General features: G+C 37.4%; 1 non-coding gene across 1 annotated transcript; it reads left to right on the top strand.

The window, feature by feature from the left end:
* The first annotated feature begins 6,610 nt into the window (after positions 1–6,610).
* On the top strand, positions 6,611–6,717 carry LOC128579215 (U6 spliceosomal RNA). Its single transcript, XR_008378086.1, has one exon. It is a non-coding gene; the product is annotated as a U6 spliceosomal RNA (small nuclear RNA).
* Positions 6,718–23,982: the final 17,265 nt, after the last annotated feature.

The following is a 23,982-nucleotide window of genomic DNA, read 5'->3' as shown; positions in this document are numbered from 1 at the left end:
TGCATTCAATATGATATTGGCTGTGGATTTTCTGTAGATGTCCTCTATCAGTTTAAGAAATGACACATTTATGCCTATTTTCTTAAGTGTTCTGATTATGAAAGGATGCTGGATATTATCAAAAGTTTTTTCTGTATCATTTGAGAGAATCGTTTGTTTTTTATTTTGTTTATGATGTAGTATGTTTAGAGACTTATGTGTATTCAACCAATCTTGAGACCCTGAGATAAAACCAGGGTCATGGTGTATAATTTGTTTCATATTTTTCTGGATTCTGTTTGCTAGGATCTTATTAAATATTTTTACGTCTATATTCATTAATGATGTTGATCTATAATTTTCTTTCTTTGTTGAGTCTTTTCCTGGTTTGGGGATTAGGGTGATACTTGCTTTGTAGAATGTGCTGGGAAGTATTCCTTCTTTTTCTATGTTTTGGAAAAGGTTATGTAATACGGATACTAATTTCCCTATAAAGGTTTGGTAGAATTCTGATGTGAAGTCATCTGGTCCTGGACTTTTCTTGACATCATCTGGTCTGGATTTTTCTTTTTGGGAGATTTCATATAGTTGATCCTATTTCAGTGCTTGATACAGGTCTAGCAACATTTCCAATTCTTTCTGGCTGGGTCTGGGAAGGTGGCATGCTTGCCAGTATTCGTCTATTTCCTCCAGAATTTTATATTTCTGAGAATAGAGGTTTTTTGTAGTATTCATTAGGGATTTTTTTAATTTCTGATGTGTCTGTTGTTATTTCTCCTTTGTCATTTCTGGTTGATGATATTAGGGATTTTATTTTCTATTTCTGGTTAGATTAGCCAAAGGTTTATCAATTTTGTTAATCTTTTCAAAGAACCAACTTTTTGATTCATTGATCTTCTGAATGGTACCATCTATATTTTATGAATCATATAGGTGCCCACCACAATACCCACTGTTTTTTTGGTGTAGTTGTCATTGTTGTTCTTAGTAGGTCAGGTTTGAACCCACCAACCCCAGTGGGGCTGGCACCTCCAACCACTGGGCTACAGGTTTTAAGCCCTTCTTGTTTGTTTTTATATAATCTTTATATTAGAACAGTTTTAGGTTCATAGCAGCACTGTTGGTTTAAAAGCTCTGTGCTAATTTGGTTTTCTAATAGAAGAGTAGCTAACGATCCTGCTTTAATGGGAAATAAAGAAGAACTGGTCATGGGTGTTTTCCGTCTGTTTTTTATGGCTTGTTTTAAAAGGCAGATGGCCTAATACTTAGTTGTCCAACCCATCAGGTGGTCCCTCTCATGAGAAACCTGTTCATACTGGCAGACATCCTTGTGTCTCTTGTCTGATCCATGTCCACTTTATTCCTGCCAGTTTGGACAATCAGTCTGGCACTGGGAGTCCAACCTTGTATTTTTCCTAAAATTGTGGGCAAAAATGCATCTTTAAGAACCCCTAGTTGTTCAGATGGAAGGCACAAATTTAATGTACTATCCTTATAGGAAAAAAGTACAGAATTTTACTCAGAGATATTGGTAATGGAGGCTGTGATTAAGGTAGGAAGGCTCTCTTTCCTCTCCAAGTCATAACACAATGGGCTTTTAGGGGAGGGATTGCATTTAATCTACAGATTGAGTTAGGAATAAACTAAATCTTGATGATTTTGAGTCTTCTTAGCAATGAATGTGAAAATAACTCTCAATTAAGTTCTTTTTTATTTGTTTTACCTATAGATTTTGCATGCTTTTTCTTTTTTAGATTTATACCTATATCATTCGGTGGGGGGTGGGTAATGTAAATAGTATTCTCTTTGTAATTTTTATTTATTTATTTATTTTGGGACAGTCTCACTTATTAACACTCAGTAGAGTGCAGTGGTGTCACAGCTCACAGCAACCTCCAAATCCTTGGGCTTAGGCGATTCTCTTGCCTCAGCCTCCTGAGAAGCTGGGATTATAGGTGCCTACCACAATGCCCGGCTATTTTTTTGTTGCTGTTTGGCCGGGGCTGGGTTTGAACCCACCACCCTAGGTATAAGGGGCCAGCACCCTACCCACTGAGCCACAGATACCGCCCTCTCTTTGTAATTTTTTAAAATTGCATTTATTCACTCCTGCTATATAGAAGAAAAGTAAAGGAAAAAGATTCACTTTTCTTTAATACTGTAACTTTGCTCTAATAACTACTGCTTTCAGGAATGCTTTTCTTCCATATTCTTTTTGTGTTTTCTACATAGACAATCAGATCGTACACAAACAATACCAATAAATAAACCTTTTACTTTCTTTCCTTATCCATTGCACTAGCAAGAACTTTAGTAAGTACAATGTTGAAAAGGCATGGTGAGAGGAGACACCTTTGCCTTGTTCCTGATCTTATCAGATAATCTCTTAACTTCTCAGTATCAAGTGTAATGTTAGCTGTAGGGTTTTTATAGATACTCTTTAATAAGATGAGAATGTCTATATTCCTAGTTGGCATGAATAGATTTTGTCAAATACTATTCTTTCATCTGTTGACATGATAATGTGATTTTTCTTCCATATATATTTAGGTGATGGAGTATATAATTGAATTCTGAGAATTAAATCAGCTTTGTATGCCTGGGATAAATTTCATTTGATATTCTTTTTGCACATTGTCAAACTCAATTGCTAATACCTCGTTGAAGATTTTTGCATGGATATTGGTCTGTACCTTTCTTTCTGTGTCTTTAGTTTTGGTGCTAGAATGATGTTGGCTTTAGAGAATTGATTTTAAAATATTCCCTTTGATTCTATTTTCTGGAAAAATTCTAGAAAATTGGTATAAATTTTTTTTTCTTTCTTTCTTTTCTTTTTTTTTTTTTTGCAGTTTTTGTAGCCAGGGTTGGGTTTGAACCCACCACCTCTGGCATATGGGGCTAGCACCCTGCTCCTTTGAGCCATAGGTGCCACCCTGGTATAAATTCTTGATGACATATTTGTAGAATTCTGATGCTTCTAGTTGAGAAGATTTTTAATTGAGTTCAAATTTCTTTATCAAGGGTGGTGCCTGTGGCTCAGTGAGTAGGGCGCCAGCCCCATATACTGAGGGTGGTGGGTTCAAACCCAGCCCTGGCTGAACTGCAACCAAAAACTAGCTGGGCATGTGGCAGCCGCCTGTAATCCCAGCTGTTTGGGAGGCTGAGGCAGGAGAATCGCGGAAGCCCAAGAGCTAGAGGTTGCTGTGAGTCCTGTGTACATCAAGGCACTCTACTGAAGGCGGTAAGGTGAGACTCTGTCTCTACAAAAAAAAAAAAAAAAAAAAAATTCTTTATCAAAATAAGGTATTTTCCAATTATTGTCTTTTTCTTCTTGTGTTAAGTATGAGAATAATATGTCTTTAAGAAATTGGATCTTAGGCAGCGCCTGTGGCTCAAAGGAGTAGGGTGCTGGCCCCATATACTGGGAAGTGGCAGGTTCAAATGCAGCCCTGGGACAAAAACTACAAAAAAAAGAGAAATTGGATCTTGCATCTTTTCTTTTTTATTTTACTTATTGTTATTTTTAAGAGACAGAGTCTCACTATGTCACCCTCAGTAAAGTGCATGGTGTCACAGCTCACAGCAACCTCAAACTCTTAGTCTTAAGTGATTCTCTTGCCTTAGCCTTCCAGCTGGGCCCACAGGCACCAGCCACAATACCTGGCTATTGTTTTGGTTATAGTTGTCATTGTTGTTTGGCAGGCCAGGGCTGGGTTCAAACCTGTCAGCTCCAGTGTATGTGGCTGGTGCCCTAGCTGCTGAGCTACAGGTGCAGAGCCAGAAATTGGATCTTTTCATGTGGATTATCATATAGATTATAGAGTATGATTTGTTTAAAAATACTGCTTTATTTTTTTCTTAGTATGCATGTGACCTGCCCTCATACTCTATATGTCAGTTTTAATATTAATCATTTATAGCTCTTTTAATTATTTTTTAAATATAAATATTTTCACATTTTTAATATTTAGTCATCATAATTGCATCATTATACTTCTCTTCATTATTTATTTTATTTTATTATTATTTTATTTTTAGTTATCATGTTAATAATATGGCTAGGGTTTTTTTCAATGTGCATAATGAGAGTTATAATTACTATGTATTTGTTCCTGACTTTGAAGAAATTCTCTTTAAGTTTCTTCTCTATATTTTTTCTTGTATGTTAGACCCCTTAGGAAAGGAAAGCATGAGGAAGGACACTTCTATTCCTAGTTTATTAACAGGTTTTTTATGTGTATAAGATCATATAGCTTTAATTGTTTTTACATAGCTTTAATTGCATTGCATTAGTTTTATACATTACTTTTCTACAGTTTTTGAGCTAATCCTATGATTTTTAATCCTTTGATTTGCTAAGTTTAATTATATTGAGATTTTTGTTTAATTTCTTAATTGTTTTGAAATATAGAAAAAAAACAAAAACAAAACTTCAAGTTGGGCGGTGCCTGGGGCTCAGTCGGTAAGGCGCCAGCCCCATATACTGAGAGTGGCGGGTTCAAACCCGGCCCCGGCTTACCTGCAACCAAAAAATAGCTGGGCGTTGTGGCGGGCGCCTGTAGTCCCAGCTACTCTGGAGGCTGAGGCAAGAGAATCGCTGAAGCCCAGGAGTTGGAGGTTGCTGTGAGCTGTGTGATGCCACGGCACTCTACCGAGGGCTATAAAGTGAGACTCTGTCTCTATTAAAAAAAAGAAAAAAACTTCAAGTAAATTTCAAGTATAATATACCACACATCCTATATATTTAAAGTATAAAGATAAATGTTTGCATTTTGCCTCACTTTGATTGAATATAAAAACTTATAAGCCCAGTCTTACTGTATGAAAATGTCAAAATTTATTTTTGCAGTGTATTGATGGTTTACGTAGTCAAATATATTCTTGTACTTTGTAACAAAAAATAATAGTAGGCAGGCATATTGTCAAAAATATAGTACCTATGATTTTCCAGAGTAATTTAAATAATACTGCTGGCAGCATTCTTCTATATATGTTTTGGTATAGTAGCCTGAAAGGATATTAGCTAGGTTTTGGAGAAATGGAGAAACACTAGTGACAACTGATAGTGATGCTGATGAGGCCATCAGTGAAGTATAGGATATTGTATTAGTTCTCTATGGGTATAAAACAAAGTACTAAAAACTGAGTAGTTTAAAATAACAGAAATTTATTGTCTTAATAGTTCTTGAAGCTAAAATTCTTCCTCCTTTTAATCACTACCCCCAAATTATTTTTTTCCTTCATTAATAATACATTCATACTATCTCAACATGTCTTAATCTGTAAACTCTTAAGTCCAAACTGTTATTTAAATATCTGTTCAAAAAGTCACAAATATTATAATTGAAATTCTGTATTTCAGATGTGAGACTCTGAATTTGATTCATCCTCGGGAAAATTTCCCTTCATTTTTAAACCTCTGAAATGAGGAAACAAACTATTTTCTTCCAAAAAACAGAGCTTGGACGCAACAAAGGGGTTGCTTGTCTCTAACTGTGAAGGGATAATTCTTTTGGTTTTTAAGGCCTGAGAATAATCCTCTTTGGCTTATTACTCTGTCTCTGGGCTTACAGAAATCAGTTAGGCTTTCCTCTGTGGCATTGCTCTACCTTCTTTGACTTCTGCATTGTGACTGTGCCCTCGGAGTCATTCTTTCTCTATTTTTTCGTATCTCTGTCTTTCTATATCTATCTTTGTGTAGAACTCTCAAAAACTTAGCCCATATTTCATGGGTGTCAATATTTATACCATCAGACAAAAGTGTTCTCCACAAATTTTTCTTGGATAACTACATCTCCGTTCCTGGTTTCTACAGAGGTGGTTGGTTGTATCTTTGTCTAGTGGTGATATTTAGCCAGCTTTATCACTTACACATTCTACTTCTATCCAGCAGCAGAACAAAATTAAGCCAATTTTTGTGTCTCTTTTTAGATTATCTTTTATCCAGGATCCAGTAACACAGTAACTTCCTTTTAAATGCTCACCAGAAATGCCTTAAATTTATATTATATTTCTGCCAACATTCTCCTTTGTGTTAACATTCTAATATAATCACCACAATGACAGAATTTTTCTCTACTGTGACTCCTAATGTGTTTACTTTTTTAGATCTAAGAGCTGAACAGAATTGGTTTTAACATTCATATTTCTCACAACAATCTCTTTGAGCCCTTCTGAGTTTTTACTGTTGTGTACTTCACTATTCTTCCAGACTCTAATGTTTATACACTTATACATCTGGTTATAAATTTGTGTTTTTTTTTCTTTTGTTGTTTTGTCTTTATAGCAGGAACCATTTTATAATGCTGAAATTTGTATTGGGATTTCTATGGCTTGAATTTGTCTTAATTGCCAAGATGACAGATAATAAATACTATAGAAAGTTATTAATTCATGAGGGCACCATTGTGAATTGGATTAACACCTTTATTTTTTATTTTATTTATTTGTTTATTTCTTTATTTATTTTTTGCAGTTTTCAGCTGGGGCTGGGTTTGAACCAACCACCTCCAGCAATTGGGGCCGGCACCCTACTACTTGCATCAAGGCACCACCCGAGATTAGCACCTTTATGAAATAGGGACAGCAGTTGAGGCTACAGCCAGAAACACTATCTTGAAAGAAGAGAGCAGTGCTCGCTTCGGTAGCACATATACTAAAATTGGAAAGATACAGAGAAGATTAGCATGGCCCCTGCGCAAGGATGACACGCAAATTCGTGAAGCATTCCATATTTTTGTTTGCTGGGTGGCTCCTCCTGACTCCATGCTGCACTGGGGTGAGCCGTGTCAGAGGAGTCACCAGGCTCCTGTGATCCAGTTCCCAGAGACCTCTTGAACTCTCCCACCCGAGACAGGTGCCAATTGAGACAGTTGATTTGGACCTTTTGAACTGGGCTAATAGACTGAGGACTTTTCAGGCGGTGCCCTGGGTGTGCGGTTGTAGGAAGGTTTGAATCTCCTTTTCCAACTGGGGCCAGAGGTGGGCGGGTGGGGTGATAAGTCACATTGCTGATTTTTCCACACAGCTGAGACTTCAAGCCAGAGTAGAAGTTGCAATAGGATCGAACAGAAACCAGCTGAAAACAAGACAGAACCACTTTGCTCCACCACACCAGACAGGGCCCCAGTTTCTCAGGCCACAACACTGTACGGCCCCTCGATAAAGCCCCAGGGGAAAAACCAAAGGGAGTAAAATAACCATGGGGCGGAATCAGCGGGAAAACTCTGGTAACATGAATAATCAGAATAGATCAACCCGCCCAACAAGAAAAGATACCGCAGATGTGATTGAAGATCCCATTCATAAACAACTGGCTGAGATGTCAGAAATTGAATTCAGAATTTGGATTGCAGACAAGATTAATAAAATGGAATTAGGAATTCGAGGAGAAATTCAAAAGTTGTGTCAAGAATTTAATGAATTTAAAGACAAAACCACCAAAGACTTAGACACACTGAAGCAAGAATTTATAGCCCTCAAAGATATGAAAAATACAGTAGAATCCCTCAGCAACAGAATGGAGCAAGCAGAAGAAAGGATTTCTGACATTGAAGATAAAGTCTTCGAACGCTCCCAATCTCTCAAAGAGGAAGAGAAATGGAGAGCAAAAACGGATCACTCACTCAGAGAGCTCTCAGATAATTCGAAAAAAGCAATATAAGAATTATAGAGATTTCTGAGAATGATGAAGTGGCCTCCAAGGGCACAGAGGCCCTTCTGCATGAAATTATGAAAGACAATTTTCCAGACATGCCTAGAGAATCTGAAATTCAGATAGCAGACAGCTTCAGAACCCCAGCACGATTCAACCCCAATAAGTCATCCCCCAGACATATCATAATTGGCTTCACTAAAGTTAACATGAAAGAAGATTCTCAAAGCAGTCCGGTGAAAGAAAACTATTATGTACAAAGGTAAGAATATTAGAATAACTGCAGATCTCTCTGCTGAAACTTTTCAAGCAGAAGAGGGTGGTCATCAACTTTTAATCTCCTAAAGCAAAATAACTTTCAACCCAGGATCTTGTATCCAGCCAAACTGAGTTTCATCTATGATGGAGAAATTAAATACTTAAATGACATTCATATGTTGAAAAAATTTGCCATAAGTAAACCAGCTCTTCAGGATATTCTTAGACCTATCCTCCACAATGACCAACCCAATCCTATACCACAAAAGTAAACTCACTCAGAAACTTCGGATCAAACTCCAACTTCCACACTGGCAAAAGGATTAAAAATGTGCACTGGACCTTTGAAAAACTCGATACCCAAAATTCCACCAGACTTATCAATACTCTCCATCAATGTGAATGGCTTAAACTGTCCTCCAAAGAGGCATAGGTTAGCTGACTGGATACAAAAACTCAAGCCAGATATTTGTTGCATACAAGAGTGACATCTCAACTTAAAAGAGAAATACAGACTCAGGGTGAAAGGATGGTCATCCATATTTCAGGCAAATGGTAATCAGAAAAAAGCAGGTATTGCAATTTTGTTTGCAGATACAGTAGGCTTTAAACCATCAAAAGTAAGGAAGGACAAGAATGGTCACTTCATATTTGTTAAGGGTAATACTTAATATGATGAGACCTCAATTATTAATATCTATGCACCCAACCAGAATGCACCACAATTTATAAGAGAAACTCTAACAGACATGAGTAACTTGATTTCCTCCAGCTCCATAATCGTCGGAGATTTCAAAACTCCTTTGGCAGTGTTGGATCGATCCTCCAGCAAGAAGCTGAGCAAAGAAATCTTAGATTTCAACCTAACCATGCAATATTTAGATTTAGCAGACATCTACAGAACATTTCATCCCAACAAAACTGAATACACATACTTCTCATCAGACGACGGAACTTACTCCAAAATTGACCACATTTTAGGTCACAAGTCTAACCTCAGTAAATTTAAAGGAATAAAAATTATTCCATGCATCTTCTCGGACCATCATGGAATAAAACTTGACTTGAGTAACAACAGGAATCTGCATACTCATACAAAAACATGGAAGTTAAATAACCATATGCTGAATGATAGCTGGGTCAGAGATGAGATTAAGAAAGAAATCGCCAATTTTTTGAAACAAAACGACAATGAAGACACAAGCTATCAGAACCTCTGGGACACCGCAAAGGCAGTTCTAATAGGGAAATTGATAGCACTGCAAGCCTTCCTCAAGAGAACGGAAAGAGAGGAAGTTAACAACTTAATGGGACCTGTCACGCAACTGGAAAAGGAAGAACATTCAAACCCCAAACCCAGTAGAAGAAAAGAAATAACCAAAATAAGAGCAGAATTAAATGAAATTGAAAACAAAAGAATAATTCAGCAGATCAATAAATCAAAAAGCTGGTTTTTTGAAAAGGTCAATAAAATAGATAAACCTCTGGCCAACCTAATCAGGAAAAAAAGAGTAAAATCTCTCATCTCATCAATCATAAACAACAAAGACGAAATAACAACAGACTCATCAGAAATACAAAAAATCCTTAATGAATATTACAAGAAATTTTATTCTCAGAAATATGAAAATCCGAGGAAAATTGACCGATACTTGGAAGCACGCCACCTTCCAAGACTTAACCAGAATCAAGTGGAAATGTTGAACAGACCCATATCAAGTTCAGAAATAGCATCAACTATACAAAACCTCCCTAAAAAGAAAAGCCCAGGACCAGATGGTTTCACGTCAGAATTCTACCAAACCTTCAAAGAGGAATTAGTACCTATATTACTCAACCTGTTCCAAAATGTAGAAAAAGAAGGAAGACTACCCAACACGTTCTATGAAGCAAACATCACCCTGATCCCCAAACCAGGAAAAGACCCAACAAGAAAAGAAAATTATAGACCAATATCACTAATGAATATGGATGCAAAAATATTCAACAAGATCCTAACAAACAGAATCCAGCAACACATCAAACAAATTATACATCATGACCAAGTTGGTTTTATCCCAGGGTCTCAAGGCTGGTTCAATATACGTAAATCTATAAATGTAATTCAGCACATAAACAAATTAAAAAACAAAGACCCCTATGATTCTCTCAATTGATGCAGAAAAAGCTTTTGATAATATCCAGCATCCTTTCATGATCAGAACACTCAAGAAAATTGTTCTAGAAGGGACTTTCCTTAAACTGATAGAGGCCATCTACAGTAAACCCAGAGCCAATATCATATTGAATGGAGTTAAATTGGAATCATTTCCACTCAGATCAGGAACCAGACAAGGCTGCCCATTGTCTCCATTGCTTTTCAACATTGTAATGGAAGTTTTAGCCACCACAATTAGGGAAGAAAAGGCGATCAAGGGTATCCATATAGGGTCAGACGAGATCAAACTTTCGCTCTTCGCAGATGATATGATTGTGTATCTGGAAAACACTAGGGACTCTACTACAAAACTCCCTAGAAGTGATCAAGGAATACAGCAGCGTCTCAGGTTACAAAATCAACATCCATAAATCCGTAGCCTTTATATACACCAACAACAGTCAAGTTGAAAAAGCAGTTAAGGACTCTATCCCATTCACTGTAGTGCCAGAGAAGATGAAATATTTGGGAATTTACCTAATAAAAGACGTGAAAGATCTCTATAAAGAGAACTATGAAACTCTAAGAAAAGAAATAGCTGAAAATGTTAACAAATGGAAAAACATACCATGCTCATGGCTAGGAAGAATCAACATTATCAAAATGTCCATACTACCCAAAGCAATATATAATTTCAACGCACTCCCTATTAAAGCTCCACTGTCATATTTTAAAGATCTTGAAAAAACATTACTTTGTTTTACATGGAATTAGAAAAAACCTCAAATAGCCAAGACATTACTCAGAAATAAAAACGAAACAGGAGGAATCACACTACCAGACCTCAGACTTTACTACAAATCGATAGTAATCAAAACAGCATGGTATTGGCACAAAAACAGAGAAGTAGATATCTGGAACAGAATAGAGAACCAAGAGATGAATCTAGCTACTTACTGCTATTTGATTTTTGACAAGCCAATTAAAAATATTCAGTGGGGAAAAGATCCCCTAATTAACAAATGGTGCTGGGTGAACTGGCTGGCAACCTGCAGAAGACTGAAATTGGGCCCACACCTTTCACCATTAACCAAGATAGACTCTCACTGGATTAAAGATTTAAACTTAAGCCATGAAACTATAAAAATGCTAGAGGAGAATGCAGGGAAAACCCTTGAAGAAATTGGTCTGGGTGAGTATTTCATGAGGAGAACCCCCTGGGCAATTGAAGCAGCTTCAAAAATACACTACTGGGACTTGATCAAACTAAAAAGCTTCTGCACAGCTAAGAACACAGTAAGCAAAGCAAGCAGACAGCCCTGAGAATGGGAGAAGATATTTGCAGGGTATATCTCTGACAAAGGTTTAATAACCAGAATCCACAGAGAACTCAAACGCATCAGCAAGAAAAAAACAAGGGATCCCATCGCAGACTGGGCAAGGGATTTGAAGAGAAACTTCTCTGAAGAAGACAGGCGCATGGCCTTCAGACATATGAAAAAATGCTCATCATCTTTAATCATCAGAGAAATGCAAATCAAAACTACTTTGAGATATCATCTAACTCCAATGAAACTAGCCTATATCACAAAATCTCAAGACCAGAGATGTTGGTGTGGATGCGGAGAAAAGGGAACACTTCTGCACTGCTGGTGGGAATGCAAATTAATACATTCCTTTTGGAAAGATATATGGAGAACACTCAGAGATCTAAAAATAGATCTACCTTTCAATCCTGTAATTCCTCTACTGGGCATATACCCAGAAGACCAAAAATCACAACATAACAAAGATATTTGTACCAGAATGTTTATTGCAGCCCAATTCATAATAGCTAAGTCATGGAAAAAGCCCCAGTGCCCAACAATCCACGAATGGATTAATAAATTTTGGTATATGTATACCATGGAATACTATGCAGCCTTAAAGAAAGATGGAGACTTTACCTCTTTCATGTTTCCATGGATGGAGCTGGAACATATTCTTCTTAGTAAAGTATCTCAAGAATGGAAGAAAAAGTACCCAATGTACTCAGCCCTACTATGAAACTAATTTGGGGCTCTCACATGAAAGCTATAACCCAGTTACAACTTGACAATAGGGGGAAGTGGGAAAGGGAGGGAGTGGGTTGAGGGAGGGGGATCGGTGGGATCACACCTGTGGTGCATCTTACAGGGGTAGTTGCGCAACTTGGTAAATGTAGAATGTAAAGGTTTTGGCACAGTAACTGAGATAACGCCGGAAAGGCTATGTTAACCACTGTGATAAAAATGTGTCAAATGGTCTATGAAGTGAGTGTATGATGCCCCATGATCATATCAATGTATACAGTTATGATTTCATAAAAAAAAAAAAAAAGAAAGAAAGAAGAGAGCAGCCCTCACCAGACACTGAATTTCCTAGTACCTTGCTCTAAGACTTTCCAGCCTCTGGAAATGCAAGGAATAAATGTTTATAAATTACCTAGTCTCAATTATTTTGCTAAATAAGCACAAATGAACTAACATCATCTTCTATGACTGCTATAACAATGTACTACAAAGAAGGCAGCTTAAAATAATAGAAACTTGTTCTTTCATTTTTCTGAAGACCAGAGGATGAATTAAAGGTGTTGACAGGCCCATGATGCGTATGAAACCAGGAGGAGAAAATACGTTGCCGCTTTCTAATTTCTGTTGTCAGCAACCTCTGGTATTCATGGGCTTATAAATTCATTACTCCAGGTTTTGCTTTCATTGTCATAGGTGTTCTCCTTGTATATGTATGTATGTCTGTATATGATCCTATAAAGACACTGGATTATAAGGACACTAGTTCTAATCTGGTAATTAGGCTTTGCCTTCATTGTCACAGGTATTCTCCTTGTTTATGTATGTATGTCTGTATGTGAGTTTATAAAGACACTGGATTATAAGGACACGAAATTAGGACTAGTGTCCTTATAAGGTCATGTACAGACATGGACATACACATATATACTTACTAGGATACTAATCAGGTCATGAGGTCATTTTAACCTGACTGCATCTACAAAGACCCAATGTCCAAATAAAGTCACGTTCGTAGGTGACAAGGATTGGGACTTCAAGATTTCTTTTTTGAGGACACAACCACACAGCCAATATATTCCTGAAGGTGTACATTTTTAGCACCCCAGAAAGGTGGCTTTGTCTCATATGTGCTCCTTGAAGTACAAGAACCTAAGACGGGAAAATTCCAGTCTCAGCTATAAGCAAGACTCAGGGGTTAATTCCTCCCTGCTTGCTAAAACAGCAGAGATGCAGGGGTTAAATCTTTTCTGCTTCCTGAAAAGTCCTTGAGAAATGATTCCCTGAGATCCCTGCCAAGTCGTAGCTGGAGATTTTAGCACCTGTCTGGAACTAAACTGTTGCTTTTCATCCCTAACTTCAAATTACAGAAAAGTTTCATTTAACCTGTTAGGGAGGTGGGCAAACAGAAACAGACAGCCTGGTGTCCTTGCAGTTTAAATTATATGCTCCAGACTTAGAAATGACGTATATGTGCTTTGCAACATTTATGCTGAGGAGAACTTTTTTATAGCAGTCTCAATTAATGCTTTTGTTCTTTATTCTTACTTTTTTGTATCTGATGAGTTTGGATATATAATACAGTGAATAAAGATGTACAATTGCTATAGGCCTGAGCAAGCCTCAGTCTTCCCTTAATAAATCATTCCTCTCAGTGATATCTCTGTGTCGTTGATTGGGCTAGTGGACAGCAACATCTGGCACAGTGAGCAGGTTATGGCTGGACCGAACCTGGTCAAATGTCCACTGGATTTCTGGTCATTGAACTTAAGGTAAAAAAACTGGGAACTGGTGGAACTGGGTGATGCGACTGGGCTGAAAGTACTCAGGACTCACGGCTTAAGGGTTAAGGGAACAAAAAGGAAAACTTAAAGGAACAAAAAGGAAAACTTAAAGGATCAAAAAGGGAATACGTAAAGGAACAAAAAAGGAATAATTAAAGGAACAAAATGGGAAACAGTATCTACTGAGGATGAATATATGCAGTTATTACGGTCCAGTCTATTCAACGTCTTTTTGCTATTATTCAGGAATATTGTTACTGGTTTTCTCCTGACTCTAAAAACCAGTTAAATTTGTCTTAGTTTAGAAAGATGTTAGGCAGGATATGAAAAAGTTTCATCTGGCGGCGCCTGTGGCTCAGTCGGTAAGGCGCCGGCCCCATATGCCGAGGGTGGCGGGTTCAAACCCAGCCCCGGCCAAACTGCAACAAAAAATAAAAATAGCCGGGCGTTGTGGCGGGCGCCTGTAGTCCCAGCTATTCGGGAGGCTGAGGCAAGAGAATCGCTTAAGCCCAGGAGTTGGAGGTTGCTGTGAGCTGTGTGAGGCCACGGCACTCTACCGAGGGCCATAAAGTGAGACTCTGTCTCTACAAAAAAAAAAAAAAAAAAAAAGTTTCATCAGCAAGGGAATATTATTGATAAAGATATTTAAACTATGTATAATTTAATTACTATGGCTTTACAAACTTTACACAGTGATGCAAAAAGATGTCGTTCTTTCTCCCGTTTCTGATGAATCTTAACTTAATATTATTAAGCTTTCAGTTACTGATGTATTTAAAGACTCAGTTGTTAATAAAGATTTTTTTTCCAGATGAACATGATAGAGAAAGTGACTGTTTCTTCCTCTACACAGTCTTTGCAAGACAAAATAACTAATTTGAAGATTTTTTTTTTTTTTTTTGCAGGAATGTAATGAACTTATTGATAGTATTAAGAAGAAACCTCCTAATGCTCCTCCTCCACCTGAGTTGTTTCAAGTAGTGGCTAAGCCCTGCTATTGGTTTAAAGCTGAGAAAAAGAATCAGCTAAATTTTAAAGTGTAAAAAAACTTAAGAAAAGTGCTCAAACACACCAGAGAGGAATTTATAAGCAGAAATATTTGGAGTGCTTATCACTTATAATTGCGACTTTAAAAAACTGTACAATCTGGTTTCAATGCAGAACATTAAACATTCCACTTCTGACAAGGAAACCAAAAATAAAACAGGAAACTATAAATAAAATTCCTCTCAAAAGTCACTCAGAAAAAAGGTAAAACAGAGGATAATGACTCTGATAAAACTCTTACTAATGTATCAGAAGATAAAATATCAAAACTTAAAAACTTTTAACTTACCATTGTAAAGTTATTGATAATTGTTTTCTAATCCTTTTGTCTTTAGATCCTCCGCTTCCTCCAACTATTTCAATTTTGTAACAGCTTCCTCTTCTTTTTCCAAATAACCAGAGTAAGAACAGTTTCTATAAAAAAGGCCTTTGCCAGCGTTCAAATTCAAAGCAATATTACATTACATCATTATAATAGGATATATAGAGAGGTAGAATTTGGCATTTTTAAAACTAATTTATTTTTATTTATTTATTTATTATTATTTTTTTTTTTTGTAGAGACAGAGTTTCACTTTATTACACTCGGTAGAGTGCAGTGGCATCACACAGCTCACAGCAACCCTCAACTCCTGGGCTTAGGCGATTCTCCTGCCTCAGCCTCCCGAGTAGCTGGGACTACAGGCGCCTGCCACAACTCCCGGCTATTTTTTTGTTGCAGTTTGGCCGGGGCCGGGTTTGAACCCACCACCCTTGGTATATGGGGCTGGCGCCCTGCTCACTGAGCCACAGGCGCCGCCCTTAAAACTAATTTATTAACAGTTGTTCTTAAAGGCACAGCCATTTTTACTAAAACAAGGTGTAATTAAGAAAATATCCAAAAAAAAAAAAAGAAAAGAAAATATCCAGTAAATGGCACGTTAATTATATTTTCACATTAAATCATATTTAAGACAATTAGAAGGAAGGAATTCTAAAAAGTTGTTATCTTTTAACTAATGGTCAAATTTCTTTTTTTTTATTTTATAATATGTGCATATTTTATTTCTAAGACATTTTTGATGCTAACAAATAGCTTTCTGTTTAATCCATAAACATTTTAAAGCAACAGGAGGGTAGGATTTTGCTAGAAATATAAAAGCAGCCATTTTATTTTTATTTATTTATTCTTTATTAAATCATAGCTGTGTACATTGATATGATCATGGGGCATCATACACTAGCTTCATATACCGTTTGACACACTTACATCACAATGGTCAACACAGCCTTCCTGGCATTCTCCCAGTTATTGTGCCAAGACATCTACATTCCACATCTACTAAGTTTCACATATACCCTTGTAAGATGCACCGCAAGTGTATTCCCACCAATCCCCCTCCCTCCACCCACATCCCCCCTCCCTTCCCTCCCTGTCTCCCTTCCCCTTATACTTAGGTTGTAACTGGGTCATAGCTTTCATGTAAAAACCCTAAATTAGTTTCATAGTAGGGCTGAGTACATTGGGTACTTTTTCTTCCATTCTTGAGATACTTTACTAAGAAGAATATGTTCCAGCTCCATCCATGTAAACATGAAAGAGGTAAAGTCTCCTTTCTTTAAGGCTGCATGATATTCCGTGGTGTACATATACCACAATTTATTAATCCATTCGTGGATCGATGGGCACTTGGGCTTTTTCCATGACTTAGCAATTATGAATAGGGCTGCAATGAACATTCTGGTACAAATATCTTTGTTATGATGTGATTTTTGGTCTTCTGGGTAGATGCCCAGTAGAGGAATTACAGAATTGAATGGCAGATCTATTTTTAGATCTCTAAGTGTTCTCCATATATCTCTTGAAAAGGAATGTATTAATTTGCATTCCCACCAGCAGTGCAAAAGTGTTCCCTTTTCTCCACATCCTCGCCAACATGTCCGGTCTTGGGATTTTGTGATACCAGCCAGTCTCACTGGAGTTAGATGATATCTCAAAGTAGTTTTGATTTGCATTTCTCTGATGATTAAAGATGATGAGCATTTTTTCATATGTCTGGAGGCCGTGCGCCTGTCTTCTTCAGAGAAATTTCTCTTCAAGTGCTTTGCACAGCCTGCATATGGGATCCTTTGTTCTTTTCTTGCTAATATATTTGAGTTCTCTGTGGATTCTGGTTATTAAATCTTTGTCGGAGTCATAACCTGTAAATATCTTCTCCCATTCTGAGGGCTGTTTTCTTGCTTTACTTACTGTGTTCTTGGCTGTGCAGAAGCTTTTTACTTTGATCAAGTCCCAGTAGTGTATTTTTGAAGCTGCTTCAATTGCCCTGGGGGTCTTCCTCATAAAATACTCGCCCAGACCTATTTCTTCAAGGGTTTTCCCTGCACTCTCCTCTAGTATCTTTATAGTTTCATGTCTTAAGTTTAAATCTTTAATCCAGTGAGAGTCTATTTTAGTTAATGGTGAAAGGCGTGAGTCTAGTTTCTGTCTTTTTTTTTTTTTTTATTAAATCATAGCTGTGTACATCAATATGATCATGGGGCACCATACACTTGTTTCATAGAATATTTGACACATTTTCATCTCATTAGTTGACATAGTCCCCCCTGGCATTTTCCTAGTTACTTTGTCAAGACATTTACATTGCACATTTGCCAAGGCTCACATGTATCTTTGTAAGATGCACCAAATGTGTGATCCTTTCAATCCCCCACCCTCTACACACATCCCCTCTCACTCCCCACACTTTCCCCCTTCCCCCTATTCTTAGGTTGTAACTTGGTTATAGCTTTCATGAGAAGGTCCTAAGTTAGTTTCATAGTAAGGGTGAATACATTGGATATTTTTTCTTCCATTCCTGAGACACTTTACTGAGAAGAATATGTTCCAGCTCCATCCATGTAAACATGAAGGAGGTAAAGTCTCCATCTTTCTTTAAGGCTGAATAGTATTCCATGGCGTACATATACCACAATTTGTTAATCCATTCGTGGATTGATGGGCACTTGGGTTTCTTCCATGACTTAGCAATTATGAATAGGGCTGCAATAAAGATTCTGGTACAAATATATTTGTTATGATGTGTTTTTTGGTCTTCTGGGTATATGCCCAGCAGAGGAATTACAGGATTGAATGGCAGATCTATTTTAAGATCTCTAAGTGTTCTCCACTATATCTTTCCAAAAGGAATGTATTAGTTTGCATTCCCACCAGCAGTGCAGAAGTGTTCCCTTTTCTCCACATCCACGCCAACATCTCTGGTCTTGAGATTTTGTGATATAGGCTAGTCTCACTGGAGTTAGATGATATCTCAAGTAGTTTTGATTTGCATTTCTCTGATGATTAAAGATGATGAGTATTTTTTCATATGTCCGAAGGCCGCTCGCCTGTCTTCTTTGGAGAAATTTCTTTTCAATTCTCTTGCCCAGCTTGTGATGGTATCCCTTGTTCTTTTCTTGCTAATGTGTTTGAGTTCTCTGTGGATTCTGGTTATTAAACCTTTATCAGAGACATAACCAGCAAATATCTTCTCCCATTCTGTGGGCTGTTTGCTTGCTTTACTTACTGTGTTCTTGGCTGTGCAGAAACTTTTTAGTTTGATCAAGTCCCAAAAGTGTATTTTTGAAGCTGCTTCAATCACCTGGGGGGTACTTCTCATAAAAAAATCACCCAACCCAATTTCTTTGAGGGTTTTCCCTGCGCTCTCTTCTACTATTTTTATAGTTTCATGTCTTCAGTTTAGGTCTTTAATCCAGTAAGAGTCTATCTTGGTTAGTGGTGAAAGGTGTGGATCCAGTTTCAGTCTTCTACAGGTTGCCAACCAGTTCACCCAGCACCATTTCTTAAATAGGAAAACTTTTCCCGACTAGATGTTTTTAATTGGCTTGTCAAAGATTAAATAATGGTAAGTAGCTGGATTCATCTCTTGGTTCTCTATTCTGTTCCAGACATCTACTTCTCTGTTTTTGTGCCAATACCATGCTGTTTTGATCACTATCGATTTGTAGTATAGTTTGAGGTCTGGTAGCGTAATTCCTCCTGCTTTGTTTTTATTTTTGAGTAATGTCTTGGCTATTCGAGGTTTTTTCTGATTCCATATAAAACGAAGTATTGTTTATTCAAGATCTTTAAAGTATGACAGTGGAACTTTAGTAGGGATTGCATTGAAGGTATATATTGCTTTGGGTAGTGTGGACATTTTAACAATGTTGATTGTTCCCAGCCTTGAGCATGGTATGTTTATCCATTTATGAAATTCTCGGCTATCTCTTTTCTTAGAGTTTCATAGTTCTCTTTATATAGATCTTTCACGTCCTTTGTTAGATAAAATCCCAAATATTTCATCTTCTTTGGCATTACTGTGAATGGGATAGAGTCCTTAATTGTTTTTTCAACTTGACTATCGTTGGTACATATAAAGGCTACTGATTTATCAATGTTCATTTTGTAACCTGAGATGTTGCTCTATTCCTTGATGACTTCTAAGAGTTTTGTAGTAGAGTCCCTGGTGTTTTCCAGATATACAATCATATCATCTGCGAAGAGCAAAAGTTTGATCTCTTGTGACCGTATGTGGATGCCCTTGATTGTCTTTTCTTCCTTAATTGCAGTGGCTAAAACTTCCATTAAAATGTTAAAAAGCAATGGAGATGCTCTACAGGAAATACTTCAACCTGTTCTGCACACTGACCACCACAATGGATCAGCAGCAAAGTAAGAATTCAGAAATTAAAGAACAGAACCTCACGTCCACACTGATGCAAAAGATAAAACTAAGCAATGGACTCTCACAAAATAAGACAAATGGAATACTACCACACTTATGAATTATCTCAATAAATGTTAATGGCTTGAATTACCCACTGAAGAGACATAGATTTGTTGACTGGATTAAAAAACACAAGCCAACCATTTGCTGTCTGCAAGAAACACACCTGGCTTCAAAAGACAAATTAAAGCTCCAAGTCAAGGGTTGGAAGACAATTTTTCAGGCAAATGGAATTCAGAAGAAAAGAGGAGTTGCAATCTTATTTTCAGATACATGTGGATTTAAAGCAACTAAAGTCAAAAAAGACAAAGATGGTCACTTTATATTGGTCAAGGGAAAAATACAACAAGAAGACATTTCAATTCTAAATATGTATGCACCCAATTTAAATGCTCCCAGATTCTTGAAGCAGACCTTACTCAGTCTGAGCAATATGATATCTGATCATACCATCATAACAGGGGACTTTAACACTTCTCTTACAGAGCTGGACAGATCCTCTAACCAGATTTAAACAAGGATATAAGAGATTTAAATGAGACCCTAGAACAACTGTGCTTGATAGACGCATATAGAACACTCCATCCCAAAGATAAAGAATATACATTCTTCTCATCACCCCATGGAACATTCTCCAAAATTGATCATATCCTTGGTCACAAAACAAATATCAACAGAATCAAAAGAATTGAAATTTTACCTTGTACCTTCTCAGACAATAAGGCACTAAAGTTGGAACTCAACTAAAAAAATGCCCGACCCCACCCAAAGGCATGGAAATTAAACAATCTTCTGTTGAATAACAGATGGGTGCAGGAAGAAATAAAACAGGAAATCATTAACTTCCTTGAGAATAACAACAATGAAGACACAAGCTACCAAAACTTGTGATACTGCAAAAGCAGTTTTGAGAGGAAAATTCATCACTCTTGATGCCTACATTCGAAAAACAGAAAGAGAGCACATCAACAATCTCACAAGAGAGCTTATGGAATTGGAAAAAGAAGAACAATCTAAGCCTAAACTCAGTAGAAGAAAAGAAATATCCAAAATCAAATCAGAGATCAATGAAATTGAAAACAAAAGAATCATTCAGAAAATTAATGAAACAAGGAGTTGGTTTTTTGAAAAAATAAATAAAATAGATAAAACATTGGCCAGACTAACCAGGGATAGAAAAGTAAAATCTCTAGTAACCTCCATCAGAAATGATAAAGGGGAAATAACAACTGATCCCACAGAGATACAGGAGATCAGCTCTGAATACTAGCAGAAACTCTATGCCCAGAAATCTGACAATGTCAAAGAAATGGATCAGTATTTGGAATCACTCCCTCTTCCTAGACTCAGCCAGAAAGAAATAGAGCTCCTGAACAGACCAATTTCAAGCACTGAGATCAAAGTAATAATAAAAAATCTTCCAACCAAAAAATGCCCTGGTCCAGATGGCTTCACTCCAGAATTCTATCAAACCTTCAAGGAAGAGCTTATTCCTGTACTGCAGAAATTATTCCAAAAAATTGAGGAAGAAGGAATCTTCCCCAACACATTCTATGAAGCAAACATCACCCTGATACCAAAACCAGGAAAAGACCCAAACAAAAAGGAGAATTTCAGACCAATCTCACTTATGAATATAGATGCAAAAATTCTCAACAAAATCCTAGCCAATAGATTACAGCTTATCATCAAAAAAGTCATTCATAATGATCAAGTAGGCTTCATCCCAGGGTTGCAAGGCTGGTTTAACATACGCAAGTCCATAAACGTTATCCACCATATTAAATTAACAGAGGCAAAAATAAAGATCACATGATCCTCTCAATAGATGCAGAAAAAGCATTTGATAACATCCAGCATCCTATTCTATAGGTGGCACATTTCTAAAACTGATTGAAGCTATCTATGACAAACCCACAGCCAATATTTTACTGAATGGAGTAAAACTCAAAGCTTTTCCTCTTAGAACTGGAACCAGACAAGGTTGTCCTCTGTCACCTTTACTATTCAACGTAGTGTTGGAAGTTCTAGTCAATACAATTAGGCAAGACAAGGAAATAAAGGGAATCCAAATGGGAGCAGAGGAGGTCAAACTCTCCCTCTTTGCTGACGACATGATCTTATACTTAGAGAACCCCAAAGACTCAACCACAAGACTCCTGGAAGGCATCAAAAAATACAGTAATGTTTCAGAATATAAAATCAATGTCCACAAGTCAGTAGCCTTTGTGTACACCAATAACAGTCAAGATGAGAAGCTAATTAAGGACACAATTCCCTTCACCATAGTTTCAAAGAAAATGAAATACCTAGGAATATACATAACGAAGGAGGTGAAGGACCTCTATAAAGAAAACTATGAAATCCTCAGAAAGGAAATAGCAGAGGATATTAAAAAATGGAAGAAAATACCATGCTCATGGATGGGAAGAATCAACATGGTTAAAATGTCTATACTTTCCAAAGCAATCTACCTATTCAATGCCATTTCTATCAAAATACCAACATTGTACTTTCAAGATTTGGAAAAAATGATTCTACGTTTTGTATGGAACCGGAAAAAAAACTGTATAGCTAAGGCAGTTCTCTGTAACAAAAATAAAGCTGGGGGCATCAGTATACCAGATTTTAGTCTGTACTACAAAGCCATAGTGCTCAAGACAGCATCGTACTGGCACAAAAACAGAGACATAGACACTTGGAATCGAATTGAAAACCAAGACATGAAATGAACATCTTACAACCACCTAATCTTCGATAAACCAAACAAGAACATACCTTGCGGGAAGGACTCCCTACTTAATAAATGGTGTTGGGAGAACTGGATGTCTACATGTAAAAGACTGAAACTGGACCCACACCTTTCCCCACTCACAAAAATTGATTCAAGATGGATAAAGGACTTAAATTTAAGGCATGAAACAATAAAAATCCTCCAAGAAAGCATAGGAAACACACTGGAAGATATTGGCCTGGGGAAAGACTTCATGAAGAAGACTGTCATGGCAATTGCAACAACAACAAAAATAAACAAATTGGACTTCATTAAACTGAAAAGCTTCTGTACAGCTAAGGAGACAATAACCAAAGCAAAGAGACAACCTACACAATGGGAAAGGATATTTGCATATTTTCAATTAGACAAAACTCGATAACTAGGATCTATAGAGAACTCAAATTAATCCACATGAAAAAAGCCAACAATCTCATAGATCAATGGGCAAAAGACATGAATAGAACTTTCTCTAAAGACGGCAGATGGATGGCTAACAAACACATGAAAAAATGTTCATCATCTCTATATATTAGAGAAATGCAAATCAAAACAACCCTGAGATATCATCTAACCCCAGTAAGAATGGCCCACATCACAAAATCTCAAAACTGCAGATGCTGGCGTGGATGTGGAGAGAAGGTAACACTTTTACACTGCTGGTGGGACTGCAAACTAGTACAACCTTTCTGGAAGGAAGTATGGAGAAACCTGAAAGCACTCAAACTAGACCTCCTATTTGATCCTGCAATCCCATTACAGGGCATCAACCCAGAAGGAAAAATTCTTTTTATCGTAAGGACACTTGTAGTAGACTGTTTATTGCAGCTCAATTTACAATCGCCACAATGTGGAAACAGCCTAAATGCCCACCAACCCAGGAATGGATTAACAAGCTGTGGTATATGTATACCATGGAATACCATTCAGCCATTAAAGAAAATGGAGACTTGGGCGCCGCCTGTGGCTCAGCCGGTGGGGCGCCGGCCCCATATACTGAGGGTGGCGGGTTCAAACCCGGCCCCAGCCAAACTGCAACAAAAAAATAGCCGGGCGTTGTTGCGGGCGTCTGTAGTCCCAGCTTCTTGGGAGGCTGAGGCAAGAGAATCGCTTAAACCCAGGAGTTGGAGGTTGCTGTGAGCTGTGTGAGGCCATGGCACTCTACCGAGGGCCATCACATGAGACTCTGTCTCTACAAAAAAAATAATAATAATAAAAAAAAAATGGAGACTTTACATCCTTCGTATTAACCTGGATGGATGTGGAAGACATTATTCTTAGTAAAGCATCACAAGAATGGAGAAGCATGAATCGTATGTACTCAATTTTGATATGAGGACAATTAATGACAATTATGGTTATGGGGGGTGAAGCAGAAAGAGGGAAGGAGGGAGGGTGTGGGGCCTTGGTGTGTGTCACACTTTATGGTGGTAAGACATGATTGCAAGTGGGACTTTACCTAACAATTGCAATCAGTGTAACCTGGCTTATTGTACCCTCAATGAAACCCCAACAATAAAAAGAAAAAAAAAAAAGCAATGGAGACAAGGGGCA

The sequence above is a fragment of the Nycticebus coucang genome, chromosome Y (genome assembly GCF_027406575.1).
Source record: "Nycticebus coucang isolate mNycCou1 chromosome Y, mNycCou1.pri, whole genome shotgun sequence".
NCBI classification, from domain to species: Eukaryota; Metazoa; Chordata; class Mammalia; order Primates; family Lorisidae; genus Nycticebus; species Nycticebus coucang.
This window is presented reverse-complemented; position numbering and strand designations above follow the sequence as displayed.